This window comes from Megachile rotundata, chromosome 8, assembly GCF_050947335.1.
Source record: "Megachile rotundata isolate GNS110a chromosome 8, iyMegRotu1, whole genome shotgun sequence".
Taxonomy (NCBI): Eukaryota; Metazoa; Arthropoda; class Insecta; order Hymenoptera; family Megachilidae; genus Megachile; species Megachile rotundata.
Window position 1 is genome coordinate 4,735,002 of NC_134990.1, and position 19,942 is coordinate 4,754,943.

The 19,942-nt window shown below is 32.0% G+C and overlaps 1 protein-coding gene across 1 annotated transcript in view; it reads left to right on the forward strand.

Moving 5' to 3' along the window:
* Positions 1–424: 424 nt before the first annotated feature.
* LOC100877022 (uncharacterized) overlaps positions 425–19,942 on the forward strand; it is a 286,611-nt gene continuing 267,093 nt past the window's right edge. The window contains exon 1 of the mRNA XM_076534881.1: positions 425–654. The gene's annotated coding sequence lies outside the window, so the exon portion shown is untranslated. The remainder of the gene's footprint in view (positions 655–19,942) is intronic.

Genomic DNA, 19,942 nt, shown 5'->3' on the forward strand with positions numbered 1-19,942 from the left:
TCATACATTAGTCTAAGTGAAACTGATATCAGAAGTAAAGTATGTACGTACACAGTAAGTAGAATTTTAAATACACTAGTGGATTAGTATGTTAGTAGACCTACTAGTACTATTTAAGCATAAGTATCAATATTTTCATGAACATACCACCGCCAAAAATGAACATTATACCCGTATTCAGGATGTGACCACGTAGGCGTAAAGCTTATAGAAACGACGGTTAAACCTCGCCTTCTAATCAATAAGCATGAATCGTTGGCGAAAAAGGAATTAACATTGTTTGTCAGTGACAGATGCGAGACAATGGCGGAAACAGAGCAAGCCCGAAGGTGTAGAGTCGTGACATTCCGTGATTACCAACACAGGTTTCTACGCTGAAGTTTACTCGACAGAATGATCCGTAAATCCTCTTACTCATATACACCGGGGCAATCACTTTAATCTGGTAACCAGAGACGACGAAGCCTCGTCAGCGTCTCGGAAATTTGCGCGTGTTAACGCGAGTATCATTCTCGCTCACCTAAGCCTGTTGGCCCCGTTTTACCTTTGCGAAACCTTTCGCGTGTCTTCGGATCAAATTCATACGTATAAGTGGAGAAAGGTGAAAGTGGTTCCTGTGAGTTTGATCCCAAGATTTATTGACAGCAAAATTCCGTAAGCAAAAAAGCAAGATCTCTCTTCGATTTTTTATCTTTATGGTCAGGTAAATATTGCGAAAGGTGATATACTTTATTGGGCTATGATTGGACATATATTTTTTATAAGACTTTGTGATATATCAGGCTTTTGTATGTAGGAAGTAATATTCTGGCAATAACTAGAAAGATTTAGCAATCACCTTCTTCATTTTTATTATTCCGATTGCCTTCAGAACTAGTGTTCTGTAAATAATTAAGGTGGGGTAAGTTCGTAAACGGGGCAAGTGCGTACACAGGCTATTTTTATTACAATATGAGCGAAATTTCTCCATTTAGTATGTTTGTTTCCTTGTTTTGTTTCATTATATCCCCTTTTATATTTCAGCTAAGAGTACTTGTTTACAGTATAGAGTACTTGCATAATGCAGTAAAAAGCATTTTATAACATATTTGTTAATAATTTTGCTCTTGCCCCATTGCGCATGAAATAAAGTTTCAAAGTATTTAACTTCAAGTCACGCTCTTACCCCATTTTCGGGGAAAGTGCAGAGTAGTTGACATTTTATAGCAGAGAATTTCCTATCAAAATCAAAATGTACAAGGAAAATTAAGGTCCTAGTTAATATTAATTAAATAGTAGTAATTGTGCAAAGTGTTCGATATCGATAGTGTTAAGTATTTAACGTAGCAGACGGAAAATACTTACGTTTAAATACCAACTTTACAAAAACCGGTCTGCACTTATCCCACTTCACCTTACTATAGTTGTTTCCAATTCCTCTACTGTTACGATTTCTGATTCATTATTGTTATATTTTATGATGATAAATTTTTTATAAGGGATCATAACAGGGTGTAGTCTGGAAAGTGTACGCAACCTGAGGTATCTGGATGTTAATCCCTTAACTAGAAGTTTTTCGACAATTGCGTCAGTTAGAACTATCTGAGTAATATTACAGTCTTCCGATAAATAAAGAACATTAAAATGTTAGGTATATTTTAGATTTAATGATCTTCAGTTGTACAGATTCCAATTAGTATCGAACTCAAAACTCTTTATGCAAATACGATTTAGGTGCGTCACATTTGTACTGCAACGTGAGTCAACAGTCTAACTTGACATTATAAGCCGAAAGATTAAAGGTAAATGAATATTTTGAGTCGTCAGGATACAAAATATTATGTATCCACTGCGGAAGAAGAAAGGGGAGTTATTCCAAACTTAAAGACATTAGTTCCAGAAAATTCTAGATACTTATTTTCAACACAATTGAAATACTTTTCCATCCTGCAGTGCTCTCTGGTAGCCAGTAACTTTAAAACTTGTCTAGAAATTTGCTGAGACGCTACAAAATGTTAACAGAAGCTTCCACAAAATTGTTTCAACCGTTGTGCAGAAAAATAAGCAAACTTTTTGCTCTATAGGCATAGGTTAAATCGTGGAATGACAGCTTCCTTTTTAGAATATAATTAGTATATTATCAATTTAATAAATAAATGAATAAAAGAAAATGTATGTATTAAAAATTAAATATATATGAAACATTTTTGCAGAAAAATGACAATAAACGCGTGTGTTCATAAATAAGAAAATAAACAATTTTTTACTATAAATTGGACAAGTCATAGACTGCACACTTTTTAAAAAACAAAATGGTATCAATTTAATGGACGAATAAAATACATATTTGCAAAATGAAATACATATAAAGTTGTAAAGTCAAGGAAAAGTACAGAAATACGTATGAAAAATATATATTAGATTTCAGACGTAAAATACTTACGAAATTGTGAAAGTAAAATACAAAACTAATAATACGCTCTTTCATAAAAAAGATAAATTGCATCGCATGCATAAAGCCATCTAATCCGAACTGTCCGGGTGAGATGACCCGTGATTCGAGCTGTCGTAGCTCGGGTAAAAAATACGTTTTAAAGATTTTGTGGTGGGAATTTTATTTCTGTTCTTTTTTGTTATATTATTTTATGTATTGAATTAATATTTATTTGATATCGTCGATATAGTAATAATTGCTAGCTAGGACATGTTATTAATATTGTTTATTTGCCTTAAATAAAGAGAAAACATTTACATTTAGAACGTTTTCTTTTACAAATGTAAAAGAAAATATAAAAAACTTTCACTTATTTGTTTCCTTAGTCATTTAATTACTGGGGCATTTACCTTAAACGCCTAATAAAAATTAATAATAAATAAGGAGAAAAATAGAATTGAAGTTAGAAAGGCAATAATTTAAATAAAATCATACGCTTTGTAATAAACATCAAGAATTATTTACAGTTTCTAATTTACTGTTTCTAACCCTACATTTACGTACGTTTAATGACCATTTACATTTAAATTGAATCTACACTATAAAAATAAATAAATAATGTATAATATGTAAACTAGCTTATACAATGATTCTTTATGCCCATGAACATTTTGACAAAGCCTTGATAATTTTCGTAATTTAAAATAAGAAATCTGAAACCCGTCATATTGTTGCACAAATTTAGTGTTTTACATGTATGATCTACTCAATAAACGTTTGCTCTTCTTGTTTTTATTGTCTTGTATGTATTGTCTATAGCAGATGTGTTGAACTTGGCTATTCAGTATCCACCAGATGAAATACGTGGCTGCTATTAAAGCAACGCTCGACCAGAAACTACGGAGCGGAAAACGCGATGCTGGCCCGGTTCGTTTACCTTCCTCTCGATTATTCCTACTTCCTGTTCCCTTGCTGAGTCGTCCAACGAACAAGCACGGGATTTTCTGCTAGTTACACTCGGCTTTTCACGCTATCACCGTACCGCAATCTTTTCGAATTCCGTTCTACTCTCCTCTTTTCTTTACCCTCAAGGAAACACCCTGTCGTGATTTGTTTACGAAGGCGAAGCTTACGTGCGAATGTGGAAACCCAGAGGTGTTACAGTAACCACACCACAGAATCGCGATAAAATGGTTGTTAGAAAGGCAGAGAAGTAATCAACTGATGTTTAACAGGAACATCCCGCTGTTTTACAATAAAGTGGAGTGGCAAAATTATGAGATATGGGTTTGCGGTGTGAAACTCTTCGTTCTTAATAAGAAAAGTATTGGAGTGCCATGAAGCTCATTCGAAAGAGCAAAGTTCAATGTGGAGAGCGTTAGTCATGGTCAAACGATATTATGTTAATTATAATCGTATTCATAACATAATATTGTGTGAATATTCAGTTGTTTTATTTCTAAAAAAGAAATATTTCCAAACTTTGAAAGAAATCACTATAACATATTCTTACAATCCAGAAATGACATACATGTGTTCATGTACAGTGTTGTCATTAAAAGCATTAAAACTGCACGAAAACTTTATAAGGAAAAATATATAAATCGCAAAATACTATTTCATGTAGGTATTGTTTACTAAACTTCATCAACGTTTCCCTACGTTTATTTAAAATGCTACACTAAGGTTCAAATTTTCAATTTTCTGTTTAAATTATAGTGGTCACCTTACTTGTTTCTGCTAATCAGTTTCGATATACAAATAAGAGGGTATCTCATTATTTCTTTTACTGTATTTTACATAAAATTTTTTTACACATTTCATAGCGAATTATCAAATTAAATAGAAAAATGTTAGTGCTAATGCGATTATTGAGAACTTACTAGAAATATTTCAAAACTTTCAAATGAATTGGTCACATCCTATCAATCTAATCAAGAAATGACAGAAATGCGTTCCTGTATGACCACTAAAAACAAAACCGTATGAAAATTTTATAAGAAAAAATATTCGAACTACAAAATACTATTTATTGTATTGTTTACGAATCTTTATCAATGTGTAACATCCCGCGGGAACTTTTTTTTTTGTACAGTACCACACCCCAAATCAATTATCGACAGCGATTAGCTGTTACCGACAGCAATATATTATATACCGATTCTATGTATCAAGTTCGACCGTCGGTAACTAGTACATATAGATATACATATATTCTTAATTTACAATTATTATTGTATTATTATGATATTTTGAGTTAAAATTAAGTTATATATTCTTTAGAATCAAACAATTATTAAGTTAGTTATTTAAAACAAGATTTATGTATTATTTTATTTTATTCGAATAAACGTATATGTTCTCTATGGAAATTTCCATGACGCTACGTACTACGACGACGCCTCGAAATTCTTGGAATCAGCGCTAATCCTAGAAAAGGATAGAGATACAATTTCTATTTACAGCATCATTAGACATTAAATTTATTAATTAACTAAATTAATACACATAAAATCAACCAGTACTATACTATTCATAGCCGGAACCAAAATTATTTCCTGTTAGAAAATTCCCAGTGACCGACTCTAATAAAGCAGGGACGACGAGCACATTGCCGTCCTACAACGACCTCCATGGGGTAAAGGCCTGACGCTGTGACATCCGGACCATAAAACAACCCTGGGGCCTCAAGTTTCGCGGGGACTAGGAAACCTCGCGGAACGGGAAGAGGGCATTCGGTTAGAGACCTTTGGAGGACATTCTTCTCTCTAGGACATTACTTCGCCCACGGAATCAGCTTATAGAAAATATGTAGTATTCTTTGAAATCGAACTTAATTAGCGTTACAATCATTTTCTACCTCGTCTTACATTCCTTAAACTAAAAAGCTGTAAATCGAAATAAACTCGGCTCTTGTAGAATTTGTGCGCAGTTCATAGAAAAGGACAGAAAATGTATTTTTCACTAAAACACCATTATACTATTATTTTAGTATCGAAGACGTTAAAAATATAATTAAATCATTCGATTTCACAATTAATGTCCAATAACGGATTTATACGAAAATTTATAAATTCCAGGAATTCAGCAAACCTACGAGTATAAAAGGCCGAGCAAAACCCGGCTAAGCAGCAGAACAATTTTCGAAGTCGAACGCGTTAGAAGTCTCCTAGATAAACATAACCGGAACAGTTTCCGGTATCAAAGAGCCAAAAAGATTCTTGATACTTGATTGGTAAAGCGGGTATACGCCATTCGGTTACTTGGTCGCTGGGTTGTTTTAGCAGCTAGTGAACAACAGGCTCCCCAATTAAGCGACCTGGTTTTGGGTGTCAGTGTGCGCTCTGACAAAAAGGGCCATGGACAACTAGTTGTCGAGTCAAATTATAAAAGAGTAATTGTTCCGAGAAAATTCATTAACTTTAGACAAATTTTAGAAGTTGAGTTAATAAAAGAATATTGTTCTGTCTTTAGCGTATTTTTCCGTAGTCGACTACACCGCGTTAGATAATAGATAAAAACTGTTTAATTTTGCGAAAACGTATTTAGGTACACTTAGAGAATCACACTTAGGTCGGATTCCTCGCTGCGGTAGACTATAAAGCGTTAATATTATTTAATTTCGTCAAAGAACATTTATATAAATTACAACCGTACAAATCAAATTAAATTTTGTCATTGCGATAACTTCAAAGACGAAAATCAAATATATATGTGGAATATCAAATTTAGTTAATTTTATAAAAGCGAAGTTAGCTTTATCAAAGATCAAACTTAGGTACGATTCAACATAAAGTATTAACTAGCGAGTTTCATTTTGTTAAATTCTCAATTATCTATTACGTACTGTTTAATTTGCCGAGTTCTATTATTTCTATTATTAATATTATATCTATTTAGTTTCTTTTGTTCTAATTAATCATTTATAATCTATATATTTTTCATTATTTTTGTTGTTATTGTTATTGTTACATGTTAACTTCATTTTTCTTATCGTTTTATTGAATAAATTTTGTTATTGAAAGATATTGACCTGTGGATTTCACTCCTTAACCACGCACCACACGAATCTCACATTCTTTATATTTAGTTATTTGCGAAAACGAGTCGTTCAGTAGGTAAAAGCCGCTCTTTACCTCACGAGCGCTTTTAACATCTGAACCTAGGTTCCAGAGTCGTTATAAATGTTTTCCTGCCGGTTTATTTAAAACACTATAGTAAGGCTCAGAGAGACCGAGGTTTGTTTTGACTTTGGATATGGAGGTCCACGTCCTAAGTGTGGTTGAGAAAATCCAGAAACAGCTACGAGAAGAATTTCAGAAGCACCAGGAATCAATCAACCTGCCATGTGAAGAATTCTTCACGATCAGCTGTTCGCATACCATATTCAACGAGTGTAAGCCCCTATTCCTCCCGGTTGTCTATCACGAGTAGAGTTTTAGCAGTGGATGTTTGTATAAAATGCACTAAATCCACAGTTTATTTTGCACATTTTATTTACCGATAAAGCTGCGTTTACTAGAGACGATACTACGAGTTTTCATAACAATCACGTGTGGGCAGAACAAAACACATGATTACTTCGACAAATCGAACATTGGTTAGAGCATGTGGATGAGCATAATCAGCGAAACGAACCTGTTAGTTTATCCAAGCGACTGCCAAGCCACTGATTTTCTAACGGGCATGTTACAACAGTTTTTGCATGGCATATCTAAGTTTTCAAGTCTCCGAATTTCCAAATTTTCAAATTCCAAGTTCTTAAATATTTAAATTTCTAAAGCTTCCAATTTTCAAACTATCTCGTACTCAAATTTTCTAAATTTTCAAATCTCCAAATTCAAAGCTATCATGTTTTCAGTATACTTTTGTACAGTATATGAATTTAATATGAATTATGCATTTTATATTTTATATTTGCAAGAAATAATTTCTTATCTCATAAACAAGAGTGGAAATACGCATTTAGGTGCTTAAATTGTACATAAGTGCAACATAAAAAATTTCTAAACAATAATAATTCAAATTTATTATTATAAATTTTCAATAATTTTTGAAAATTTTTGAAAATTTCAAAAAGCGCGACATCGATATCTGTCTATTCGAAAATGAAGAACAAAATTGTTCGACATAGCTGAATGTAAATCAATTTAATCTGCTATCCCGACGAAAGGTTAATTAGCTTAAACGAGAAATAATTATCTCGATCGATCACGTAGATATACCAGCGAAGTATTAGGCGAAGTTGATAAGCTTTCAACAAGGTTATACGACATATAAAATAATCTGGAAGCAATTTTCGATAGCATCCATCATTCTTTAACGAAATTAAAAATGAAATTTCAATCAAAATTAAATCTTACTTAACGATTGTGATGTTTGCAGCATTGTTATTGCAAGCTAAACTAAAACTGCTCAAATCGTTTTAACACCTCATCAAATTTTATTATCACCTTCGTCAGAACTGATCTTCATGATTTCGCTTTTATCATAATTTATTCGTCTGTTAATTACCCCGCGCTACGTTGTGATAATCTAAATTTGCAATTTGTGTTATGTTTTCATTCCTGTTGCCAGTTTCCGAATACAGCAGCACAGTGAGAAGATTAGACCTCAATATAAGTTTCTGTCTATACAATAATATACCTTCTTTGTATCTCCAGATACTTTGTACAGGTTCAGATCAATAAGTTTCTGATTAAAAACAAGGAGACGTTACTTTCTATCGAGTATTTTCAATTTATTATTATTCACAGCTGGTTGCCAGAACCCTTAATCTTAGTAATAGCCTTTTATCTGCAGCTTTCTATTCGTGCCGGAGTATTGCTTGGTTTTACTACTTGCTTCATTTTTTTAGGTAACAGTGAATACTTTATTAGGTTTTTTGTTTCTAATCGAATTAGTGTTCTCAATAGAAATCAGAAACGGTTTCCCTCAGCCTTGTTCGTAAAAATTGTACACCTACAAGCCTTCATCTTAGCAGTCGAAGAGATAGACGCGAAATAGCAGCGAACAGATAGACGAAAGATACGACGTTGTTTACTTCGGAACAACATCGAATACATAGACACGAAGTTGTTTACTTCGAAACAACATGGGATACATAGACCCATAGTTATCTAGTTTGGAACATGATTAAAAGTAAAGAGCACATATCGGTGTTGCACAATTATTCAATTATGTTGCGCATGTACCTATAAGTAATAGTTTTGAACTTAATAGACTAAGTAAATCAATCAATACTACGATTTTCTGTTCATCATACTTAACCAATTTTTGTTCTTTGAAATTATAAAATGTTAAAAGCTACGAAAAAATTATTTCCTAAACTATTTCTGTGTTTATGGCTACAACTTTTACCATTTTACTTTGAAGCTACCACACGATATCTGCAGAATAATTCGAAACTTTGATATTAAGTGATCGCATGTCAAACAGGAATCAGTCCACAGTTTCCAGGAAGTCTCTTCGTTTCTCAAAAAGCGATGATTGATCGAGTACTTTAAGAAAGTTCCAAACATTTCACGATGCCGAGAATCGATCGACATTTTCGAAACAATTTCTCGCACACGGTTGGATCAGTGATCGATCAGCGATCAGGGAGAGGAAACATTTTGGCGTTCTTGAAGCACGAGAAATGTACGCTCTTGCAAGAAATTTAATTGAGCATCGTATACTGCAGGTTTCACCTTTGCTACTGAATAAGAACTTGAGCGGACAATAGCCTTTCCATGGCTGCAAACGCGACAAAAGTGTATTAAACGCGAACCGGGGCTTGAACTCGATTACAGTTTTAATCGGCTTTGCTGTGTAGTACGGTGCAGCGGAATGTCGGATTTAAGTAAAAATTAACGTGTCGATGAACTCGACGGCGTGGAATGGAAGCTCGAAAACTGAATAACAAGCAGAGTTTACGGTTTCAGGTTTCCTCATTTTTCATTGGCAAATAACTGCGTAATTGCGCGATCAGATGGTAGGTTCCTTTTGCGTTAATAGCTGAGGCTGTAATTCGATCGCAAATAAAGGAATCGAAAAGCAAATTTATACTAGTGGGACGATCTGGTGCTTCACATGAATTTGAATGGATTTTCAAAATTTCACGGACCTACTGCAAACATGTAGATAGAATAAGAATGAGTTAGAGATATTTTAAAGGCGTTCCAAACGATTAAACGTGTCTAAAGAATTTTGGAAACGAACAAATATATTTATATTTAATATTTCAAAAAATAATTATGACAGAAATTTGTACATTTCTTATGAAAGTTTCGACTGAAGAGTAATTATAATTCATTCGTTGTTCACGAATAAAATTAAATTATTCATTTATTATTCATATCAATAATGAATAAACTGAATTTATTCATGTATAACGAATACGTTAAATTTATTCGTTAATTTTTATTCGTTGCTCTACATAACTCTTGTCCGGTACTGAATTAATAAACGTTATAAAGACTACTATGAAGAATATTGTAAGTGTTATTAATTAATGTTATAATACTTTTGGCAGTATCCATCACCCTAAATGTATACATTAGAAGTTAATATCGCCACATAGTATCGTATGTGATATTAGTAATATGATTCAAAGATATTGAGTATTATGCTGATTAATTTACTCCTCTCTCTGTCTACTAAACATACAAAATAGTAGTATTTTTATAATATTACACCTGGACTAGAATTAAAACTAAAAAAAAAGCTCCTTTAAAGCCCTAAATGCAAGGAATTATCGAGTGTTCTGTGCACATACCAAGACCGTTAAAAAGTTAATACAATTGAGATTCAGTGAGATTTATTATTGTTTTAAATCTTTAATATCGCGGAATGTAAAATAAAATTAAATGAAAACTCAAGAAGAATATTTATATTTTTTACGGCTATAAGTTCTTTACATCTCAGTAACGCTGCGTGGAATATTCAGAATGGAAGTTATGAAGCAATTTCTAGAACACCTTCAACTGTCTCCATCAGTAAAATGAACGACTGAAGCGCGTTGTATCACAAAGAAATTACTTTCAGAGGAAGTTCATAATGACAGTTTTTACTTCTGCAAAATGTTAAAGTTACACGGTGCAAATTATTTTTACAAATGAATCATTACATTAATAAATCATTTGAAAAATTAAGAAAGGAAAGAAACTACTGTAATAAAATATAGGTTAAGTGTGATAAATGTCGTAGATTAAAACTGCGAAATGTGAAAAAGAAATATGAACGAAGAACTCAGAAATAATAGAAATATTATAATAGACAATATAGAAATAGTAGAAATGTAATAAGAGATAAGAAATATAGAAATAATAGTAGTATAATAATAAATAAGAGACATAGAAGTGATAGAAATATAATAATAGACAAGAAATATAGAAATAAAAGAAATATAATAACAGACGAGAAATATAAAAATAATCGAAACTGACAAGAAGTATAAAAATAACAGAAATATTATAATAGAGAAAAAATAGCTAAAGAGTTTAAAGAAAAACGATATAGAAAAAGTGACAAATTTATGCCTAATAAAAAAGTAAAAATTGTATGTGTCTAATAAAGATCAGGTTGGAGAATTTATCATAAGCACAGTAAAAATAATTCGACCTACAGAACGTTAACATTTATGGCTACTATTTCTCCAATATCAAAGGATATCGTTGCCTAGACGTAATATTGGCACAATTCGAAAAGTTTCAAATTTATTTTTATTCGATAAAGACTGCTCTCCCGGTCAAAATGATAGCACACGTGTGCTGTCTTTAAATTCTCTGAAAATAGTTTGAAGTTACCAAATTGTTGAAAATAATACAAAAATGCTACGGCAAAGAAGAAGAAAGTGAGTATTGAAATTAGAAATCCTCATTGATCTTCACTGTAGGAATGAATAAAAATATAATAATAAATTAAAAAAAAAATAATAAATAATAAATTAGTAAAGAATTGTAGCATATTTACAAAACATGTGCATATATTTTTTTAGAGTATATAAATATTTCATTTTCCGTTGTGTTGCAGTCTAAACACTAAAACATAAAATGTTAACATTAGAACTACCACCGTTACATGCTTCTTTCTAAATAATTCTAATGTTATATATGTACTTACTTCTAAATTGAGAATGAAGTGAACAAATAAATATGTAAATACTGAAACAAAAGTTCGGCAACAAAATTTTGTTACATAAAATGTTGTACCTGAAAGCAACCATCTTGACTTGGTACTTTCAGCGTTAATGTCAAGAACTAATATGTCCTAATCCATTTTATGAGAAATAAACCCTATTACAAATAATTTGTATGCTTTCAACTGTACATTCGAACGCGCAAAAAAATAATAAAATATCGGACTTTTATGGCAAATAACAATTAATCTGTAAGGATTTTTCATATGAAGTATGCAGAGTCGCGAAATGTATGCCTAACTTCGGGAAGAATCGGTCATGTCCGCGAAATGGTTGGACAGAGATCGACGATTGAGAAAATCGATATTCGTGGCGTAGAGAAAAATACGGTAGAGCAAATAATGTAATGATATTATTTCTTTTATTGTTACTATATTTTATTGTATAGATTACTTTAATTATTCCAGTTCCACAACTACCTCATTTAATACTGTTTCTACCAAGAGGTGTCAAACCTTTCAAATTTTAATCCCTTGCCGTACAATTTATTTACCAAATGCGTCTGTCAAAACTAACTATTCATAGTTGTAATATTAAAACAAACAAAGAAATTTAAAATGCTATGACCATTTTATATTCAGCGGTCCGTGACTACAAATTATACCAAATTATAGTTGGATCTAAATTTCAAGTTGAAGAATATTAAAAATTTGAACAAGGTTTTGTCACGTTTGAGCTGTGAATAACTTTGATATTCGCTTATTTCCCATCATGTTACATTTTAGTGTACACCACTATATTTACATTTTGTAGATTGATGAATTCAGCTAGAATTTACAACCTAATTAAATCCCTAATAAAAACAGATCAAAGTATCAATAAATATGTCCCTGAAATTATCTACATTTAACTGATATATTGAAATCCCAACAGTTTTAACACTCATTTGCATTCAAACAATTTACCTCCCAACTTAAAATTTAAAAAAAGACGTTAAAAAACGCATTTTGATCGAAACAGGTACACACAAAGCCGTGGTGAAAATAGTGTTAACAACAACGTGACAATCGAATTCCTAAGAAAAAACGAAATACGTTGATTGAAACGAGAAGGGAACAAGTATAATAGAGAGAACTAATTTGATCGCTTCGATTACTTATACCATCAATTTTAAATTAATTATGTGCGGTCAAGGATCGATGAAAAGTTTGAACAAAGTTGCCGAATTAATTAAGACAGAATTAAAGCGGAACTGATAGCGCCAGTATGGAAACCCAATTTTAAGTTTCAATTCGAAATTAGCTCGGTTTTACCTCGACGTGAGCGCGTTAATAGGAACATGTTCACCGATATGGGAAACGGAACAATCCCACTTGTTACTTGTCCTGCTGTGGCTTTTCCCTTCGACCGCGAAAACGTCCATCGTTCCACTTAAATTACTTACGATCTTCCGGGGCTTGCTATCAAGTTATTAACTTTTAATTGCCTTCCTTCGATCTGTCAACACAGGGAAATGGTCGTTTATTTTTCACCAGCACGATCAATTTACTTTTCAGTAAATTTTGATTCGCGTTAGCAGATATTACAGCTGTTTAGTTTGCAAGTGCCTCAAACCCATTTTAAAAAAGATCACGTTAGGTGTTATATTATACTGGATGATCCTGGAAATTGAGATAGGTTCTTTTTTAAGTAAAAATAGAAAAACATGATAGAGGAAAAATGTATAGTACGATCTAACTTCCTGTGACAAGTGCAATTTCATTTTATTCGTTAATGTAACGCAATTACTTTATTTAAGTAATGTATTTAACTACATCACATTACTTAAAATTAAAGTATTTAAGATTACATTAAATTACTTAAAATAACATTATTCAAATACACAATGATCTACGAATAAAATTCTGCGATCTTTGCTAAAAAATGGCAACATCAAACAAAACTGATACGGTTACTTCGTGACTCTAATTAAAGAGTTCCTACACGAGGCAGCGCCTCACGTGACAGTTTTCCGTGTTTTGATTGGTTGATTCATGCAACCCAGTTAAAAAGTCGCAGAAAAAATAACACGGGAGCAGTGAGAAAATCCAGAAACGCAGTTTGTAGTAACATGTTCCTGAATCGTTGCACAACTGGCTGTATAGCCTGTAGCGAGCGATCCGGCAAGGAAACGAGCAGCGCGTGCGATGTGCTTTATTCTCCAACAGAGCGTAAAACATCCAACTACACGAAATAACTAGACCAAAGTCTCTAACAACTGGACTAGTAAGAAAAAACCATTAAACATAAACGCACTGGATGGACTGCGATGTCATCTCGCGGAACAAAAGCGCGTGTACAACAGAATTTGGCTCGCTATCGTACTGTATTCTCCTCCATTTTTTTTCAAGCGATAGTGCTTTGGTATCGATGAGTTCCTTTTTCGCCGAAATCGACAAGGGGTTGTTGTTTGACCAACAAACGTCGAAAACGACCCATTCAAAGTATTCATTGTAAATTCGATTGACGAGACGTGACTATCCGAACACTCCAAGGGAGAGCTTCGATTGACATTCAAAACCGAATTTTTGAACGACAAATTGTCGCGATCTCTTCTTAATTATTCCGTCCTACATGGGAAGAAAAATATCAATTACAACGCGGTATAAAATATTATATATCGCGAAAAATCGGGAAAATAAATATTACAGAATTTTAATTAAAAGTCCGTACGAGGCGAACACAAGGATAATGGAATCTTCCGCGGAAGCAGATTAATCCTCGGATAAATGAAAATGCTGAAAATGAGAAACGTTAATGGGATCGATAATACCCGTGTCTCTGAAGAGAAATTGAAATTGGAAAAAAAATAGTGCGACACGGGAAGAAATTGTAAGATGCTGGACTCGGATAAATTTCCATACGCTTCTTACATTTCTTAAGAGCGCATCGCAATAATTGAAACCAGCCTAGATGTTTCCTTTGCGTCACTGTCAGCTTTAGAATGCGACCAAGCATCATTTTCATTTCGCAGAAACAATATTTAAAGTAAACTAGTCTCTGTTCGTGGAAACTGGGTAAAATCGTCTTAGATTTATTAATAGTTCGTTGATATGTTTCGTCTTTAGTATTCTTTATTCATAAAATCAGGTTTGTATCGTCAAAAAGTTTAAATTATGTAAACTAAATGTTAAAGGGATTAATTGAATTGTTTATTTTAAAAATGTAAGTTGACTTGTTCAAAATTGAAAAGATGAAATATGGCCACATAATTCAATGTAATTTTTTATTTTATAAACGATTCACAAATTGGTAGAAAATTTTAGTTCCTTTTAATTAACACTAATCCTACCAGCATCTAATGTGCTGAAAGCATCTTAAAATTAAAAACGAAGTTAAAAAATATATAAACAAACGACGAAGCATAAATTAGTACGCACATTTACTTCTTACCTTGATAAAAATCAATGCTGATTTCAAGGAATGTATTTTAACAAAATGTGTATATTATAATAAAAAACTTGTGGGGCCGCTATTTGACCAGTTTGGTAGTTTTAGTGTTAATTGAAATTTCGTTAATACATAAAATCTTATAATTATTTTTAAAGTTGTGTGAATTCATTACCTCTTATTATTAATTTATTATTAAGGAATGATAATATATTAAACTCATAACAGATGTTCTAATTTTATGGAAAACGTGTTAAATGCTAAAAGTTGATAGTGTAAAAATCAAGAAGTTAATCTCATACTCATGTTGTACAACGAACAAAATATTAACAGCCTGAAGTTCAATCAGTATTCATTGCAGGCATCTTAACAGTAAGATTATCACGATAATTGCAGTGTGACCAAAGCCAGCTTAGTGATCACAGCTGTTACGTCTTGTATGAAAAGTCAAAAAAATAATTCTGTAGAAAAGATTCAACTTAGAGAATAATTTTAAGTTAAAATTTTGAAGTGATCTTTTCACACCTTTGGGTAGAAATAGCGTTAAATGACACATAATTAAATCCAATCGCATAACTCAACAGGGAAGAAAAACATGCCTAAAAACATCCCTTAAATCACATGAAATTACAAAGTCTCGAACAAATAAGATAATTCTATTTATTCAAATCCAATCAATGCAGTGTACGGGATTCCGACCGCAGGAAAATATACGTTTCCTGTTAAGTGAATTTTATGAATGAACATAGAATATGAAGTCAGATAAAAAGCCAATATTTCGCGAGAAATACATGAACGACTCACGTATCGAGCCTGCGGATGCTTATAAACGAAATCACTAGAAACGTGGCTTCCCGCAAATTGAAACAAATCTTGCTGGACCGTTCTGTGTGTACAGTCAAGAGCAAATCTGACTTTTCCACGAAAAACACCCCAGTATACTGAAAACAAACTTTTGATCACTTTTAGGATTTTTGAAAATTGGATAATCTCAGAATATAGAGATGTAGGAATTTAGGGATATGGAAACACATGAATTTAAAGATTAAAGGAAGTGGGGTAAATGCAGACCGGTTTTTGTAAAGTTGGTATTTAAACGTAAGTATGTTCCGTCTGCTACGTAAATACTTAACACTGTCGATATCGAACGCTTTGCACAATTACTACTATTTAATTAATATTAACTAGGACCTTAATTTTCCTTGTACATTTTGATTTTGATAGGAAATTCTCTGCTATAAAATGCTTTTTACTGCGTTATGCAAGTATTCTATACTGTAAACAAGTACTCTTAACTGAAATATAAAAGAGGATATAATGAAACAAAACAAGGAAACAAACATACTAAATGGAGAAATTTCGCTCATATTTTAATAAAAATAGCCTGTATACGCACTTGCCCCGTTTACAAACTTACTCCACTTCACCTTAAGGGATTCGAGACTCTCGGTGGTTTGGAGTTTAGAAATGTCAGATCTAAAGTTTTTTTAGTCTATTTGGAGTTTTGGGATTCTAAGAATTCAGAAATTCGTCAACAGTGAAATTTGGGAAGTTAAATATTCTGAAATATAAAAGTTCGTCAGCGAAATTCGATAATTGATAAAATTAAAAATTTGAAACTTCGAAATATTAAAAAAGTATTTAGAAATATTTAGAACGTTGAATATATGAAAGTTTATGAAGTAGAAAATTTTCAACTTGACAGATGTCTCATACAAAGGAAGCTTATTTTACACTCGAGTGTACGCGCATATCACTTTGGAGCGTTTAAAGACAATAAAGCAAAAAGGAGAGTTGCGTGTGAGATCACAGTTAGAAAGCGGAAGCACAGGGTATTTCTTGTTTCGTAAAAAATAGCTTAATTTAACTTCTGGCAAAACAGTTATAGAGAACGATACGTGTAAAGATAAATAAATGTTATATGTATTTCGGGCATCGATGAGCAGTTACCTTAAGGCACGAAAACAGACATGTCTGACACAATGCAGAATGTATGAATATGTTTTTATCTTTTTTTGACCCAAAAAATTTTAGAATAGTGTTAAATAGAAAAATTATGCGCAGAAGTTTGAAGAAAGTTCAAAGTAAACGGTTAAAATGTCTGATACTACTAAATCTGCATATTTCTTAATTTCCTAATTACTAAATTACAAAACTGAAAACTTAAAAATTTTTAAATAATAGAATTTAGTAATTTATAAATTTGTAGCGGCACATGATTCGCAGCGTTGGTAGAAATTAGCTTTGACCGTTTACAGATGTTTAGGTGTAGGCAGTTAAGCCTACCCTAAAGTCTGTAAGTCGGCGAAATTATTTTATGTTTTTTGGACGTGCGTAGCTGAATAGGCTACTCTACCATAAACGCTGCCAGCCATGTCCAATTACGGTTGATTGGGCCACATGGTCAGCGCGGGCCGGAAGGACACTTTCGACTATCAAATTATAATTTACAACACTTTTTCCCCCGCCGAAAATGGGAGGACTCAGCGAGGAAAATAACTCCACTCTCTACTGTTTAAGGAGTTACGCCTTCTCCGAAAAGCAAAATATATACTGCGGAAAAGCGCCGAAATAAGGATTACTAGTCGAGCCTCCGATATTGTATCATTGCATATTTCTCACAGTAAAAACCTCTATCCTTGCATAAACACTGTTGCGAGTACTTATTCATTTCACCTTACTTACCTCGCGACAAATTCTTTATTTTTCACTTTCTAAATTGATTAATCCCCAAGTTAACAAACTTACGAGTTCGTAAATTTAACATTAATATACTTCTACATTTTTCAGAGCACCAATCCTGAAAATAAATAAAAACCAACACTAAATTTTTAAGCTAATTATTTGCACTCGACAAAAATATTATAAATACCTGACACAAATAGGCAACCTCAAAGTGAAATTAAAATATAAACGGATTTTACCTAAAAGCACAAAGCAATTTTTACAATAAGAATGTAGATAAAAACGTCCTAAAAATTTTTCTTTTAGAACACATAATGAAATAAAAATACTTATGTTATATAAGTTAGCAAATTTTCTTTCTCGAATCGATATGTTTTCAAATAACCGTCGGAGCATAAGAAAATTCATAAAACGGGAATGCAAAATATCAACGGTACAGTAAGTGGTATTACCAAAACGATTTTTATTCGACTCAAAGCGAGCGGTCACACAGAAAATTGGATTTCCATGTTCAGAGGTAGAGGATGTCCATTTAAAAAGCAGGTATGAACTACTTACGAGCTACGCCACAAAAAGCTTCGCGCGAGATTCGTTTGAATTACAATTCAAAGATCCTTTGATGCTTTAATATTCTTCGTAATAACGCATTCGGTTCAAATGAAATTAATTTTACGTCCAATTTCTCGAAACATTCGGTGATAATCGTGATAAAGCGTCTCAAGCCGTGCGGAAAAGAAATTGAACAAAAAATTCAGTAACGCGTGCAGAAGGAAGAGAAAAACTATTTTAATTATTTATTACATATAAATTAATTATTTATTGCGTATATTATTACATATTAATGATGTTATCAATTGGAGTTGATTATTGTTAATTATTAATTAGTTGAACGATTGTTGGTTAAACAGGTAAAATTACATTAATTATTTATTAATCGATTAAAAAGATTATTAATTAGTTACTACACATATTGTTAAATATTTATTATATTATCGGTTACAGTTGGTTATAAATATTATTAATTTGTAATTAATTGAATAATCGTTGTTTTATTTATACAAGCCGAATTGTATCAATTAATTATTAATTAAATAAATTATTTTTGCATGTATTATTATATATTGGTTATTAATCATTATTACATACAGTTAATTCTATTCTTATTAGTTGTACTACTAATTAGTTAGTTAAATGGCTATTAATTGGTTTGTTAATGAGGAACAAAAGAAAAGAAGAGCATAAACGTCATTTCGTGGGCCGCATCAAATTTTCCATGGAATTTTCCTATGTAATTCCACAGAAATTCCAATGAAGCTTTTCATAGCGAATTTAAAATAAGACTTTATCCATTTCTATTGTTACTGATTATTGTAACTGTATGAGTTCTTGGTTCGTTATGCAATCAAAGGAAAAGATCAACCAGTTTTCAGTATTTCCAAGATAGTCTGAACAAAGCCGTATTTAAAGTTCCCTCGAAGCAAAAAATTTAATTAATCACTTAATAACGTTTTCGCTCGGACAAAGAAAAAGTATAAATCTCTTTTCATTAGGATTATTCAAAAGACACCAAAAGGTCTTCGCATTCACGTATGCAAGATTAAACTACTTGTAACTTTCGTAAATCATCACCATCCTTTTAAACTATTCTCACATAATGTTCAGTTTCAAGGTGAATAAATTTTCGTTTGCAATTATATTTCACAAACATTCAAACAAAATAAACAATTCAAACATTCAATTAAAAATAAAATTTTTATTTGGCATGTTAACATCCGTAATTTTTGTGACATATGTATGTTTTATATTATGTTGATAGCACTGTTTTTTTTCTGTTTGTACAGATATTCTCTTGTTTATATAACGCTATTGATCGAACATTTAAACCATGGACGCCGACTGCTGTGGTCACTGGCTATCATATTTACCGCAATCGAATAAAAATAAATTTTAAATTTTAAATGCGAGGCTAAACTTCTTTTGGACATCACTCATTTTAACCCTTTTAGTATAATCACACCCTATTCGATAATGACATAGAAACTACAATAATTTCGAGTTGTTAGAATCTTTCAGGAGTTTCAAAATCAGCTTCTTCTATCAATATTCACATACATAATTTAAGTACAGAAAAATACGAATAACATCGATCGAACTAAATATTTAGTTCTACCCAAAATGTTTCACAAATCAGTTCATATTTTTCAGAATCTGCAACTAACATTCTTAATAACCAAACTAAACAATTCATACATTTCTCATTTTAAATCACAAAATTTTTTTAAATACTCTTAGAAATC